At 29.0% G+C, this 17,047-nt stretch overlaps 1 protein-coding gene across 4 annotated transcripts in view; it reads left to right on the top strand.

Moving 5' to 3' along the window:
* The window catches only part of LOC140449314 (protein O-mannosyl-transferase TMTC1-like), a 1,384,234-nt gene that overhangs the window by 1,047,513 nt on the left and 319,674 nt on the right, over positions 1-17,047 (top strand). The window lies entirely within an intron of this gene.

Raw genomic sequence — 17,047 nt, 5'->3', positions numbered from 1 at the left:
ATTGTTCTGGTACTGGGTGTCCATTTAGACACTGATTGATCACATAAGTTAATTTTTCAAATAGTTTATGAGTTCCATTCTTAAGCATTTCAGCATAGATTGTCTCAGGTCCAGCGGATTTACCATTCTTTAGGGTCATTACAGCCTTCCTTACTGTTTCGATGTCTACCCTTGCTTCCTCTCCTTGTATATGTACTGACTGTGTTGGGGAGTTCGCTAGGTATTCTTGTCTTGTCTCTGTCAGCAAGCTTTCATAGTGATCTTTCCATTGTCTTGGTTTTATGGTGTGTATGTGTGCTTTGTCTTTCCCTGTTTCTTCCCTCCGATGTATGTATTGATTTCTTGACATTTCTGATCCAATGTTTTATTCTTTTCTTGTTTTATCATTTTTCGTAGTTGTCTATCGGTTTCTTTGTAAGCTTGATGGTCTTCAGTATTTTTTGTATTTAGCCATTTTAGATGCTGTTCTTTTTTCTGTTTTACCATATATTCGATTTCTTCGTTCCACCATGTTTTGTTACTAATTTTGTTTTGCTGTGTCCCGAGTGTCTCTTTAGAGGCCTGCTGTAAACTAGCAATAATATTCTCGTAAATATCTGAAAATGTTTGTCTCTCTCTTTCTCGTAGTTTTTCATCCAGTCGTCGTTGGTATAGCTGTTTAGTACTATCATTTATTAAACTATTGAAGTTGTACTTCGGAGTGTCCACTGTCTGCAAGTCATATAAGTATTTCTTATTCATAATTTAATACCAAGATACCTGTTTGTTTTCTTACTATATGATTCAAATAATAATTTTAGTTTCATATAAGCAATCCTCACTTATAATTGAATAGTAAACACAGAATGTTAATATTAAAGGTTAGCTTTGTTTTAAATTTTTCATTTTATTTCTCTTTCTGAGCTCGTTTCCTTACGATACTAAATAACGGATGGCGCCCTTGAATTAATTTTAATTTGAAAGATATTGCGAACAGATTTTATATGAATTTTAAAAGAACTACACCCAAATCTCCTCCGACACGAGCGAGAGGCCTAAAATAATTATGTAGACAATACTATACAGGGTTCTCTTAAAAAGTTGTACCTTTGGAATCTTTTTTTCAATCAGTATATTCTTATTTTGCTAAATCGTTTGCCTACAAACTATACTAGAAGATCAGGATATAGCCATCGGTCTTGTTTAAAAAATAAACATCTTAATTCAATTGCGCTGGCAAATCGTCTAAAGGAATTTCAAAATGTGAATGTAAGTAGGTGAACAGTTCGTCTATTTCTGTTAAAGTCAGTTCTGAGTTCATAAAGTAAATTTATTATCCCGAAGTATACGCAGACTGGAGTAACATTTTGTTATAGGATGAGTCCAGGTTTTGTTTTAGGTCACTAGATGGTCGCAAAAGAATCTGGAAAAGGCAAGGAGAACGATTTGCGCAATGTAATATACCGACAAAAAAACCTATCTAAGAGGCTCAGTGATAGTTGAACTGGTATAAGTTTCGATACCCTTACCAACTTAGTTCTTGTGAATGCAGGTTTTATGTCAGAAGCAAGGTATATGTTAACCCTTTTGGATTAGTATCTGATACCTTTTGCGCCATTCATAGAACTTAATTTTCTTTTTATGGACGATAAAGCGCGTCTGCAATGTGCCACAATCGTCAATGAATACTTAGAAGACGTTAGAATTGTCAGTATAGATTGGACAGCCAATCTGTGGGATACACTGGAAAGTCGAATTCAAGTTTGGCTAACCCGCCCAAACAACTTGCCTAAGCTTAGTGGGGCCTTTAGATAATATGGGACAAATGGGATGGGATATAATTGGACAAACTTTATGTTCAAAATTTAATTATCACAATGCCAAGACGTATACAGGCTATTATAAGGACCCGAGGGGGAAGTTCTAGATATTAATAACAAATAACATAAACATTATTTTGTTATACAAAGCTACTTTTCATTTTTTCAGTTTTCGAATAAACTCATATGTTTTTGTAAATAAATAACTGCACAAAGTGTGTTTCTTATTTTATTTACATATAATATTCCTTTATATATATATATATATATATATATATATATATATATATATATATATAAAGTGGTTAAGTATTATTGACTGACATGTTATGTAAAATAAAGTTTTATTTTGAGGTTGCAGTCATATATATATATATATATATATATATATATATATATATATATATATATATATATATATATATATATATATATATATATTGTGACGATTGGGGTTTATAGAAAATAATTTATAAGTTATATACTACATAATATTAGATATAAAAAAGTATTTGACTATTTTAAATAAATTATATACTAGAGAATTTAATAAAAATATATTTATGTGAGGGCATTTTTAATAAATTAGCATATAATAATTGTAAAAAAGTTGTATTTTAATATTGTAAATAGATTTAAGTGAGCCATGTGCCTAGGCAACCAACTATACATACTCCAAGTGTCAAATTAAGAATCATAATACGAATATAAGTGGGGTTATTATAATAATATATTGTTTGAAATGTGTATTTTATTAAATTAGAGTGTTAGTTACTAATTTAATTATATATTCTGATCTGAAAAGCCTAAATGTCAACAAAATTATTAATAGAAAAGAATGGAATTCTCTGGATCTCCGGAGATGGCCATGTTTGCGAAATGGTTTGTTCCAGAAAATTCAGACATGTATTAAATAGAACTGAATAGAACATGATATCTGACGAGATGGTTCTAGAATGTCCAAAAGATATAAATACCCGTGATTTGGATTCAAGATGGCAGTTTTTGAGTTTTTGGCAGTTTTTAAGTTTTTAGTCAGAAGTCAGGCCAGTTTATTATGAAAGTTAGTAGAAAGATACAATTAGTTAGTGAATATTGAAGTAAATTGTTCAGAATTTTCAAGAAGTCAGTCAGAAAAGTTTAGTAAGAAATATGAAAGTTAGTTGGAGTCAGTGAATCAGGTACAAATAGTCGAATTGTTTAATATAGTGAGTTAAATGAAGATTAAAAATTATGCATATAATTAATGCACATTTATAATTATACACAAATAATTATTGAAGATAAAAAAAGGTATATTGGAAGAAATTAAATTATATTATGGTTGGAGATTAGTATAAATCAACTTATAATAATTGGATATTGGTATATTGAAAAGAAGAATAAATATAAATGCTGTTTGCTGGTTTGGTTGGTGGTGTATAAATGCTAGTGAAGAAAACTATATCTTAAATTGGTAGAAGCTGATAATTGGAAAAAGTAATTTCACAAAAAACAAGGATAACTGAAGTACGAAGACATTCAGTGGTGATTAGAATCTATATACTTAGTGGAAAACAGTTCATTTAGGCATTCAGTGAAAGAAAGGTACAAAATTTTGTTAATATAATTTAGTTAATGTCATAACAATTTCAATTTTGAAGATAGTTTGTTTAAATTTAACATTGTCTATAGAATTTAATTAGTTTTATAAGAACATCAATTTAAAGATAGTTTTATTTAAATTTACATTGGCTAGGTTAGATATATATGTGTGTTTCATAATAGTTATAATAAAGATAATTTAAAAAAGTACTTACAAGCTAATTCTTTGAGAACCGCGATAAAAACCCTATATTATTAAAAATACTCATTGCTCATCATTCAAACAAAAAACACATCATAACAATTTGGCACCCAACGCGGTGGCTCTCTATTTAAAAGAATTAGTTTGGGAAGATAAGTGCTCTCATATAATTAAATTAATTATCAGTAGAAAGAAAAAATTATAGATTTTATTTTTAATTATATTTGAACAAGTAAAGTCTCAAAATGTCTCAAGGAAAGAAAGGTACAAGAAGCAAAAAGAATGAAGAAGATGTGGAAGTAGAAACACAACCTATACAAGAGGAGAGTTTAGTTCAAGCTCCACAAGATACTGCAGAAATGAATCCAGAAAGAGAGGAAAATGTCAATATGGCAGCTTTGATGTCATTATTGATGCAGATGAACAAGACAATGGAAGAGAATACGAAAAAAATAGAACACAAAATGGAACAGAATTCACAAGAAGTCAAAGAAGACATGAAAAAAATGGAACAGAAAATGGAAGAGAATTCAAAAGAAATCAAAGAAGACATAAAAAAATTGGAAGAGAATTCAAAAGAAGTCAAAGAAGACATGAAAAAAATGGAACAGAAATTGGAAGAGAATTATAGAAAATTAGAAAAGAAAATAGAAGATAATAATAATAAAATTGTAAAACAAATGGATAAAAAACTTGAAGCTGCAGAGAAAAAAGTAGCAAATGAAATAAAAAGTATACGGAATGACTACAAGAAAAGGATAGACAATGAGAGGACAGTAGTAAAGAGGATTATTCAAGATAATAAAAAAGATATAGAACAGAAAATAGAGTTACAGAAATGTAACTTAGAAGTAAAAATTAACGAAGACAGGAGAAACACAGAAGAAAAATTAGACGATATACAACAAAATATCCAAATAAATTGTAATCAAATAAGAAATGTGGAACAGAGAATAGATGATATTTCACAAATGAGAGACATAGGGAGACCTTACTTAAATTTAACAAATGAGACTGGGATTAAATTCTCTGGTAATATAAAAAATTTGCATCCTAGAGTATACATAAATAGTTTAAAACATAAATTAAGATTTGTGAATAATATTAATGATATTAAAGATTATATTAGAATGACATTAAATGACAATGCAGCAACTTGGTTTGCTAGTATTGAAAATGATTTAGATAACTTTCAAACATTTGAAAATAAATTTTTAAATTATTATTGGGGTGAATTAGAGCAAGCAAAGTTTAGAGAAATTCTATATTTTGGAAAGTATAATCAAAATTTAAAATCAAATATGGTAGATTATGCATTGAAATTGATAACAGTTGCAAAATATTTAGAACCACCACTTAGAGAGGATGAAACAGTCTTAAATGTATCTAGACATTTTGATGCTGATGTTGTGCAAACCGTAACTGTACAAAATATTCAAACAATAGATAGTTTTATTAATTTTATTCAAAGAATACAAAGAGGCAATATGACAAGTAATAATAACAACAGAAAAAACAATAATAACTTTCAATATAATAAAAATGATATTCAACAATATAGACAATCATATAACATTAATACTAGGTATGGTAATAATTTACAAAATTTTAATAATAATAACAGTAATCCAAATAGACAGAACTTTAATAATAATACTAGTTATAATAGACAAAATTTTAATAATAATACTAATTATAATAGACAACATTTTAATGACAGTACTAATAATAATAGACAAGATTTTAACAATAGAAGAAATACAGAGCGACCTAACTATAACAGACAGGTAAATTGTGTTAGAAGGAATAGAAGCTGCGAAGACAGGGAACGAAGTAGTACAAGGCAGGAAAATGTGAGTAGAAGTCATAGTAGGGAAAGACATAGTACATCAGATTCAAGTGGTCAGATACAATCTGACAATTCTAATAATCAAAATTTTGTGCAGTAAACTTTCTGAATTACAAGTTAGGCCATTGCTATTATGAAAAACCTTCTGAATTTATTTCTTTAGATGAAGAGAAAATTATTGAATCTATTAATTTAATTTATATAAATGCTTTGGCCAAAAATAAAAAGATTAAAATTATGATAGATACTGGTTCAGAAAGTACTTTAGTCTCGGAGAATTTTATTTTTAATACATTAAAACTCTCAGATATAATAAAGATTCCAAAAATTAAAATCATTGGTGCAAATAATAAGAAGTTGGGTGAAATTGATAAACTAGCCAATTTTAAAATTAATATTCTTAATAAAGAAATTAATATGCAAGGATTTATTGTCAAGGATTTATGTGTTGATATATTAATGGGAAATGATGAATTGGAAAAGAAGAAAGTAAAGATAGATTTTGAAGAAAAAATGGTAACTTTGGAAGGGCAAATAATTAAATTTATGCAGAAAGATGAGGTAGAAGAAGGAATAAGAGTTGATAGGATATTATTAAAAGAAAATAATGATGTTTATGAAGAAGAAATGTATTTTGATGATAGGGAAATGTCCCAGAAGAATGTAAAGAATAATTATTGTAGTGAATATTTAAGGAATGGAAATTTTAAGCAGATGGATGCCTACGAGGCGGAGTGCGTAAAATTGGAAGCAAGGAATAATGAGTACATAATGAAGAATAATTTTATTTGTAAAGAAGAAGATATGATAAAAGTTTTAAATTGCCCTGAAGAATATAAATCAATAGTCATTTCCATATTGCAGCAACACAAGGGACTTGTCAATAAAGAAAATAGAATTGCACAAAATTATATCCATAGTATAAAAGTTAAAGAAGAAAAAGATTTTAAAACAAAATCATACCCAATACCATATAAATACAGAGAAGAAGTAAACAAAACAATTAATAATATGTTAGAAGATGGGATCATTGAGAAGGCAGACACACGTTTTATTAACCCCATAGTAGTAGTACGAAAAAGATCAGGTGAAATCAGGTTATGTTTGGATGCAAGGAATATTAACAAGATTACTGAAAAGCAATTTGAAGCACCAATGAGTATAGATGGAATATTAGGAAGAATTACAGGAATGTCATTTTTCACTAAAATCGATTTACAGCATAGTTTCTGGTTAATACCTCTAGAAAGAAAAAGTAGACAGTATACAGGATTTCAGATAGATGGAGTAGTATATCAATTCAAAATAGTACCAGTTGGAATTCAATCATCTTGCAGTGTTCTATGTAGATGTCTTCATGATATTTTGGATCAATATGAACATTTTGTAATTCACTACATTGATGATATATTAATTTTTTCTAAAACGGCTGAAGATCATGAGAAACACCTAAAAATTATAATAAATAGATTAGACAAAGTTGGACTAAAAATTAATCAAGAAAAATGTACATTTTTTCAAAAAGAAGTCATATATCTAGGTTATAAACTTAACACTAAGGAAATCGAAATGGATCCAGAACGGACACAAGTCATTCAGGAATATAAAACACCACACAATTTAAGAACTTTAAGAGGATTTATTGGAATAATTAATTATTATAAAAGGATGATACCAGATCTAAGTATAAATATCATGAAGAGATTGAATAATGATTTCTATACCTTTAACACAAATATAATAACACTAATAACTTACTGATATATCCATTTTATTCAATAGACTTGATTTGTTAAATAGATGGTAGATTTCATTATTTTGAATCAATTTGACATCATACTTGTTGAATTTTGTACATATGGAAATTGTTTGGTACCCTAAAAATCATAATTTGGGGTTAGATACAGAATTGATTATGTAAATGTCTTTATAAAAAGTGTAAAACTTACCAATTCATATGGATAAAAGCCTGTTGAATGGAAATAATTCCTAGATTTTGTCTATAAATAAACAGAACACAATATCCATTATATTTTTAATTAAGGTTATATTTTATTCTCTCCATTTGACATGACAGTTTGACCATAGAATAGCCGAACTGTGCTACGTTGTTCTCTGTTTTGACATAGACAGCGAACAGGGATGTATTTGATAGAACAATTAAAATAGGAAATTAAATTATTTCATTTATTATAATTACTAAGGTATGTGGATAAGAAAATTAATATTTAAAAAAATAATAAGTAAATTATTTATTTTAAATTTAAATTTTGGGGTATTGTGACGATTGGGGTTTATAGAAAATAATTTATAAGTTATATACTACATAATATTAGATATAAAAAAGTATTTGACTATTTTAAATAAATTATATACTAGAGAATTTAATAAAAATATATTTATGTGAGGGCATTTTTAATAAATTAGCATATAATAATTGTAAAAAAGTTGTATTTTAATATTGTAAATAGATTTAAGTGAGCCATGTGCCTAGGCAACCAACTATACATACTCCAAGTGTCAAATTAAGAATCATAATACGAATATAAGTGGGGTTATTATAATAATATATTGTTTGAAATGTGTATTTTATTAAATTAGAGTGTTAGTTACTAATTTAATTATATATTCTGATCTGAAAAGCCTAAATGTCAACAAAATTATTAATAGAAAAGAATGGAATTCTCTGGATCTCCGGAGATGGCCATGTTTGCGAAATGGTTTGTTCCAGAAAATTCAGACATGTATTAAATAGAACTGAATAGAACATGATATCTGACGAGATGGTTCTAGAATGTCCAAAAGATATAAATACCCGTGATTTGGATTCAAGATGGCAGTTTTTGAGTTTTTGGCAGTTTTTAAGTTTTTAGTCAGAAGTCAGGCCAGTTTATTATGAAAGTTAGTAGAAAGATACAATTAGTTAGTGAATATTGAAGTAAATTGTTCAGAATTTTCAAGAAGTCAGTCAGAAAAGTTTAGTAAGAAATATGAAAGTTAGTTGGAGTCAGTGAATCAGGTACAAATAGTCGAATTGTTTAATATAGTGAGTTAAATGAAGATTAAAAATTATGCATATAATTAATGCACATTTATAATTATACACAAATAATTATTGAAGATAAAAAAAGGTATATTGGAAGAAATTAAATTATATTATGGTTGGAGATTAGTATAAATCAACTTATAATAATTGGATATTGGTATATTGAAAAGAAGAATAAATATAAATGCTGTTTGCTGGTTTGGTTGGTGGTGTATAAATGCTAGTGAAGAAAACTATATCTTAAATTGGTAGAAGCTGATAATTGGAAAAAGTAATTTCACAAAAAACAAGGATAACTGAAGTACGAAGACATTCAGTGGTGATTAGAATCTATATACTTAGTGGAAAACAGTTCATTTAGGCATTCAGTGAAAGAAAGGTACAAAATTTTGTTAATATAATTTAGTTAATGTCATAACAATTTCAATTTTGAAGATAGTTTGTTTAAATTTAACATTGTCTATAGAATTTAATTAGTTTTATAAGAACATCAATTTAAAGATAGTTTTATTTAAATTTACATTGGCTAGGTTAGATATATATGTGTGTTTCATAATAGTTATAATAAAGATAATTTAAAAAAGTACTTACAAGCTAATTCTTTGAGAACCGCGATAAAAACCCTATATTATTAAAAATACTCATTGCTCATCATTCAAACAAAAAACACATCATAACAATATATATATATATTCATAACATGCTGTGAAATATCACCATGAAAAATACAGATTAAGGTAACTTTTCATGACTGTGCTATATTAAATTTTTCAAAAGCTTATCCGACGCATTCATCTCACTTTCCGGCCTCGCACCCTTTTCTGATTTTCGAGACGTCTGACAGTAGTTTACATGTAGCAGCAAAGCCCAACTACGCGGGCTACTTCTCATGGGAAATCTTGTTTGCTACTTTTATAAATAGAGCATTTCGCGGCCCGAAACTTTAATAGAAAATACATATTTGATAATCATTTTTAGATAGGGGCGAGGAACGTGCTATTGAAAGAGATTTACGCGAAACGGGAGACCCGCACAAGGGAAAGATTTGTCTTAATTATTTAAAACGCTTGAAACGCGATATCTTGTACAGGGTAAAATATTGTTTTAATGTATTTATAATATAATGAAAACATATAACAGAAACTTATAGAAGACCCTATAAGAATTTTGCCGACAAATAATGATATCCAGTATAATTAAATTAAAACGAGAAATAAAAATCAGATAACTACTGACCTCGATATAAGATAATAATAAGATAATATAAGATAATTATAATGATAATAATCAGAGATAACTTATCAACTTTTTTATATATTTTAAAAGGGTGTATGATCAAAACTAAGTCCTGCATTAAGTTGATTTGATAATAGTTCATTTTCTCAAGAACGAATTAACAAACTCAGCTAATTTTGTTTATTATATTATAATTTTTCTTTGGTATCTATACTGTTGCATGTTGGTCAATGGTTTACTCAAACTTTTCTTTTGGTCATACCAAGTGAAAGAAAAAAATGTTTTTCTTATGTTAGGTTTGAGACATCTTGTAGGGAGCTCAGGGTACAAGAGTGGTGTTACATCGAAACCATGTGGTAGTCTCATGTTTTGTGAACATTTTGTTTTTTTTTTTTAACTTCCCTGACGTCTTTAAAAACAAAGCAAATAAACGGTTTTATTGTTTAATGTGTATTTTAACTGAAAAAAAAAGTTATTATTGAAAAATAATAACACTTATCAAAACTTTACAAAAGATACAAAGATATACTTACACCTAGATCCAAAGGATATTCATTTATTCAAAAATCTATGCTACAATCAAACAGCTGTATGGGTGGAAGATAGTAAGACAAGAAAGTAGAAATTCAAAGAGGAGTCAGACAGGGATGTGCGTTGTCTCCGCAATTATTTATTATGTAGTCCAAACTAATATTTCAGAAGGCACTATGGAAGGTATAAGGATTGGATGGAGCATCATTAACAATATAAGATTTGCAGATGATACCGCAATTATGGCAGAAAATATAGACGATTTACAAATTTTTGTAAACATCATTAACAGAGAATGCAATAAGATTTTACTAAAACCGAAGATAGATAAAACCAAATATAAGGTGATCTCCAAAACCCCTGTTGACAACATACATCTGACATTGCAGAGTAAACCGTTAGATTGGCAAGAATAAATATATCGGAGCGATTATAAACTCACAGTTGGGTCAAGATCAGAAAATAAAGGTCAGAATTAAAAGAGCTTGAAAAGAATTTATACAATAGAAGTTAATGTTTACAAATAAGATATTGGGTATGGCCATGGATGTATAAACACAGATGGACTCAGTTATTTACATAAAAATGTGAAGCCAAAATTATTTGACTAGGTCACATTCTCAGCACCTTCAAATGTTGTCACATTTTTTATTAAAATATCTTATTCACGTATCGCTGAAAATATTACTATATTTATTTTATACTCTACAGGTGCTATCAAACCAAAATAAGAATTTATTACTTATATTAATATATTTAATTGTAATTAAAACATCAAATGTGCACATTTAATAATAGCGTATAACAGATATCAACCAATTATTTTATATGTAGAAGCACTGAAACCTATTTATTAATGGCAACGGTGTTTACATTTCTCTGTCTTATGGCTCTAAGTCAAACTTCAAATGCTGTTCCATGTCATGTCCATGTTTTGTTTACTTTTTACCCAAGATAAGGAAAAGTTGTTTTTCGATATTTTGGCTGTATCTTAAGTGATATTTGTAAATAGTGAAATAAACAAATTATAATAATGGTGCTACAGTTTTGCATTTGCAAAAAAACGAAATATTTACATCCCAATGCCTCATTTAATTTGTAAGTACTGTTTGTTTACATTATTTAAGATGAGGAACTGAGGAAGCCTGTGTGTTTAAATTTTAAAATATGTCTTTCATAGGCGTACCATTGGGTTTATTCATATTAATTAATGTATTGAACAAGATATTAGTTCATGAAATTAGTATAGACATTTTTAAATTGTAAGTAGACATCATCTGATTAAAAAGATCTGTTTAGTAGCTTTTTAATTTAATATTTCTCATGAATTAACAATAAATTGGTGAAATGAATAAAACTCATTTATTTTTCTATGTAGGTTTCCAAATAATATTGATTAATGATGTAACTTACTCTAAACTTCAACAGAGAAAACAGTATAAAAAAACCTTTCAAAAGCATCCTTTTTGGTTATTTAAACTTGTAAGGAAGCTGAAAAATATTTCAGATTTTTTAATAAAACTATAAATATCTACAACAGACTAGTTAAAAACCTTATGAATATTTTGATTAATAAAACCATACAAAATGTCCCAAAATCAATCTATGAGCATTTTGGTGACCATATGTATGATGAAGATGCAATCGATGGTCACTCTATGCAACTTTTAAAATTGGTTCTTGAGAAATATTTTAAATTTGGAATTCATCATGAAACGAGGACTACTTTAGATGCTAACACCGTGCGCATAAGAAGCGTTCTTACTAAGACTGTTTTATTTTGCAATCAATAAAAATTTATTTCTGTACCAACGTCTTCTATTATGTCTATTTACCATTTTTACTTTAATATTTCTGTTCGGTAAATAGCTTTCCAATTATTTATACATTTTCACGCCTACTTTTTAATAAGTAGGTATATTTGCAAATAAATTTATGTCAAAAATGCACTCAAGAGCTTTGGAATGATCAATAAATAATTTTGTAGCAGAAACACTTACTACGTGGAATCTATTGATATTGTATTAAAACAAATTTGTCACAATTTGAAAAAATATGTTTTAACACATTATCAATAAATATAGGTATGTACTTAAATTTGACAAATGTATATTTTTTAATTGTTTTTTTTTTTTCATCGTAGGATTATTTGATACCTATTAAAAAATTAACTTGAGCTCAACTATATTTTATTGTATTAATTTTAAAGCAAATAAAATTGTATTTTATTTTTTCTATAAAAACGTGTTTTTATACATTATAACTACTTCCAATTATTAACGTCTGAATAATTATCCCCGCGAGTAAAAATTCAAGCACGCTTATGCTCATTGAGGAAGTATCACAGTCTATCGATACCCGTTTTACTCCCCTTTACCCTCTTGTCCAGGAATATCGAAGCTTCAAAACAGTGTGTGTTTAAGGTATCTTATTGCTGTGTCCATCTATGTTTATACGTCCATGGGTATGGCCATCACATTGAGGTTAGTTGAATGTTATGTATGGTGGCAACTGCTATATGGGACAAAAGCTTGGACTCTCAAAAGCCCAATCCGTAAAAAAAATTGTAATTAGGTAACTAATTTTTTTTCTTTTTATATATTTTAACTACTGTTCTATCAAATGTAGTTTATTTTGTATGAATATAAATTACATTTTTACAGAAGCCTTTGCTTCTAAAATATGAATATTTTTTTAAATATATTTTTATTTGATTTTTATTTATTTATTTTATTTATCTATCTATTTAGCTTTTTATGTCATCAAAAACAAAATGTTTTATATCTTCGAACTTTCATTAACCCCAGAGTAGTCGGGTGGAGCCTGTGAGTCCAGCGAAAATTTATTTCTATTACCTCACTGCTTATTTTATGTCCATTTATGTTCGTCAGTACCGTTCATTTGCGTCAGTACGGGTTTGCATTAGTGTATAATAGTTTGCTAGTTATTTACTTTCTTGGCCTGTCAGACTCTACCCGACTCTGTGAGTAACTTTTGTGAGTTCGACAAGTAAATTTATTTTCCTATTTTTTGTGAAGTATAACCTACATAGAGTAAGTATTTTAATTCCTCTGGTTATATATAAATATAGTAATGTTTCAGCCTTTAATATTTTTTTCTTATATTTCAGATTTTAGTGATGGGTCCTTATCTGAAAGAAGTTCAAAGATCATATCAGCTCTATGATGAAATAAAAGAACAGACAGGTGTAAAGAAAGTGACCACAACACAGACACAGAAGAAGAATGGGAGGAAGAATTGGAAACAGAATTTGAGAAAATATTGGGGGAGGAACCTGCAACTTCAAAATATTTTAAAACAAATACGGAAAACCATCGGTTCTTTTATTATGCAAAAGATGGCTTATCCCGGAGAAAACTTGCGCATCTAAAAAAAGTTCGGACAAGAAGTTCTAATTTAATTTCATACTTACCATATTCAACAGGAAATGCTCGTCAAGAGTTGATCCTTTAGAGTGTTGGAAATGTTTTATTGATGATAATATTCTCTAAACAATTGCACAGAATACAAACATAGTTATTTCTAAACTAAAAAAACAATTATGCAGATCTGAATGAAGCCAGACCTACAGATACTGTGGAAATAAAGGCATTAATTATTCTATTATACTTAACTGAGGTTTTCAAAGCAAACAGCTGAAATTGCAAATAATTTTGGGCTACTGATAGAATAGGCAAAAAAGTGTTTCGAGCTACTATAACTCATAGGCGATTTGTATTCTTGCTATGTTGCTGGCGTTTGGATTACGTAAATAGTAGAGAAAAAAGAAGAACCAAAGACAAACTTGCACCAATAAGCAACGTTTTTGACCTATTTAATCAGAAATGCAAAATTAATTACGTTCCCGGATCTTACTTAACATTAGACGAAATGTTTTTTGCATTCCGTGGACGTTGCGTGTTCCGCATGTACATCTCAAATAAGCTCGCCAAATGTGGCATAAAAGTATTTTCCTCAGTGGACGCCAAATGTTTTTACACGGTAAATATGGGAGTATACGTTGAAGCTCAGCTTCCAGGGCCATATCGCGTTGCCAGTACTAAAACCACCGATTTAGTTAAAAGAATATGTGAGCCTGTGTTTGGATCGTCTAGAAATATAACCATGGTTAATTGGTTTACAAGTTACGAAATTGTAAAACTCTTGCTGGAGCAGCACGAAATATCAATTCGAAAAAATAAAGGGGAGCTTCCAAAGTATGTGTGGCAGTCCAGTGGGACTGCCGGTAGAACTTATACTTCTATACATGCGTTGGCCGTTACAAATTTATATGGGAGTCAATCTGCACAATCATTACATATTGTAATGCTATAGGTAAGAGACACCAGAAAGAGAAACAGGATTAGGTATATAGGTATATAGTGCTTCGTTTTCTGTATGTACACCACATTTGACTTGTAATAGGAGTATAGTAAATGAAGGATTGAATTATGATTTTGATAAAAAGTAATGGGAATAAAATACCATTATTACTAATGTACAGCTACGTTGTGCAGCTATGGAGTCTTAGATAAAGAAGTGAGAAATCAAGTACAAAAAGCAAATAGACTGACAGGATGAATTAATAACACTATATGGCGAAAGAGGCACATTAACACTGAGATGAAGTCAAGAATTTATAGTAAGTGTAAGACCAATAATGACATATGCCTCAGAAATAAGACCTAACACAGCCACAATACAAAGGCTACTGAAAACGTCAGAGATGAGAGTGAGAGTACTGAGAAGAGTTACAGGAAATACGCTGAGAGATCGAAAGCGAAGCGAAAACATTAGAAGAAAATGTACCGTATAGTGTTTAAGCAAATAGATTATAAATAGAAAAAATTAAAATGGAATAACCCTATAAGCAGAATGAGTGAGACCTGTGTCGTCAAAATAACAAGAGGTAAGTCACGAGAAGTATCGGACGGCCGGGCAAAATACGGATTGACAACCTTCTATAAATGTATTAATTCGCCCATGAACAAGCAGGATTGCTTATAAAGAATAAGAATAAGAATAGGAATAAGAAATTTAATAGAGTTCGACCTTGGAAAAAGCTATGTATCAAGTATCAAGTTTTTAGAATTTTTGCTTTATAGTTATAGCACATAAAGGCAGAAAAACAGACAGACAATAACGATTGAGTCCTTAATAATAAATATTAAAATGGCCAAAATTTTAGTATATTAGTTTTTTCTCATAAATTGTGGAGATAATTACAACATATTTAATATATTCTAGCGAAAATGAATGAATTTATTCAATATGCTAAGGTGAAAAAAAAAACGAAATAACCCAAACAACTCTTTTCTGAACCTTAAAACTTTAATTATTAAATTTTTAGGTAACTGAACTAAGCCTCAGTTTTATTAATAGCGTCTTGGCGCCATTTTGTAAGATACTTTTAAATGAGATCATGGAGAAATTAATACATTATTTGAAAGAACTTGTATAATTAATAAGTCCCTGGATTTTTTTGATTCTTTGTGGCACCGTTTCAAAATCCCCACTAAATTGTGACAATCTTATTAAATTGACTCTCGTTGAAAGAATAACTCTTTCTTCCCAAATGGATAACGTCACTAGTATCATATATATGCCAAAAAATCTTAATTTAAAAATAAAATCGATCTTTTTTAAGAATTATCTCCATACATAAAAACATATACATAAAAGAAATTTATCATTCGATTGATGAAGATCTGGAAATGCCTATAAGCCGAATATTATTACTTCGCTCCTCCAAATACACGAGGTCGTTGTGCCTATTGTCCAAAACAGGATTAGAATTTTGTTTATTAAATGTAAGAGTGGTACATTTTAGTTGATGTAAGATGTTGTTTATTTTATCATTGGGTTTAAAATAGTTAAGATGTATTAAAAATGAAATAAAAAAAGATTGTACATATATCATATAGTTTTATTTTAATCTTTTATAATGTCTTGTGTAAAATAAAAACAGGGCCACACATACCCCACTCAATTGTTTATGTAATTTGCATGTACCCGATTACTCAAGGGTTCAACACCTTATTTTAAATACATTCTGAAATCAAAATTTTTTATATTTTTCTTTAATTATCTTGTCATGGTCATCATCATCATCATTCTGGCTTGACAACCCTGTACGGATCCTAATATCCACAAGAATATCTCTTTAGTCGTCCCTATCCATCGCCGACCTCCGGCAAGCGCATATTCTCATATTTCTTATGTCTTCATGGATGTTATTAAATAACTTTGTTCTGGGTCTTTCTTCACTTTTCTGACCAATAAGTCTGTCAAAAAGCATTTTTAGCTCTGACTAATTTTGTTACATCTGCATTACGTGTCCTACCCACCTCAGACGTAATATCTTAATATATTTTACTATATCTGATTTGTCGTATATTCTATAGGTTAAAGTCTTCTCCACACTTCACTGTCACTCATCGCCCATAGATTCGCCTTGATACTTTTCTTTTAAAACATCCTAACACGGTTTCATTACTTTTTGTTTTTATGTGTTTTATTATTGAAACGTATGTTAGGACTGACGCATTTTTGTTTTGTAAATCTTTGCCTTTAAATTCATGGATAATTAAGGATTTAAGCAGGGGATTGGGCCCAAAATAACAACTAGTGGCCGTGCAAATTCTGCGGTTTATCTCTGCGGTAGTTTTATTTTAGCATTGACGAGCACTCCCGGGAATACAAATTCGTTGACTGCTTTCATGATGCCGTTTTCTATAACTAGTAGTTGTAGGATTTGTGGTCACCTGCTTATTTTCATGTACTTTGTTTTGTTGGTTTTT

Source organism: Diabrotica undecimpunctata, chromosome 1, assembly GCF_040954645.1.
Source record: "Diabrotica undecimpunctata isolate CICGRU chromosome 1, icDiaUnde3, whole genome shotgun sequence".
Classification (NCBI taxonomy): domain Eukaryota; kingdom Metazoa; phylum Arthropoda; class Insecta; order Coleoptera; family Chrysomelidae; genus Diabrotica; species Diabrotica undecimpunctata.
This window is presented reverse-complemented; position numbering and strand designations above follow the sequence as displayed.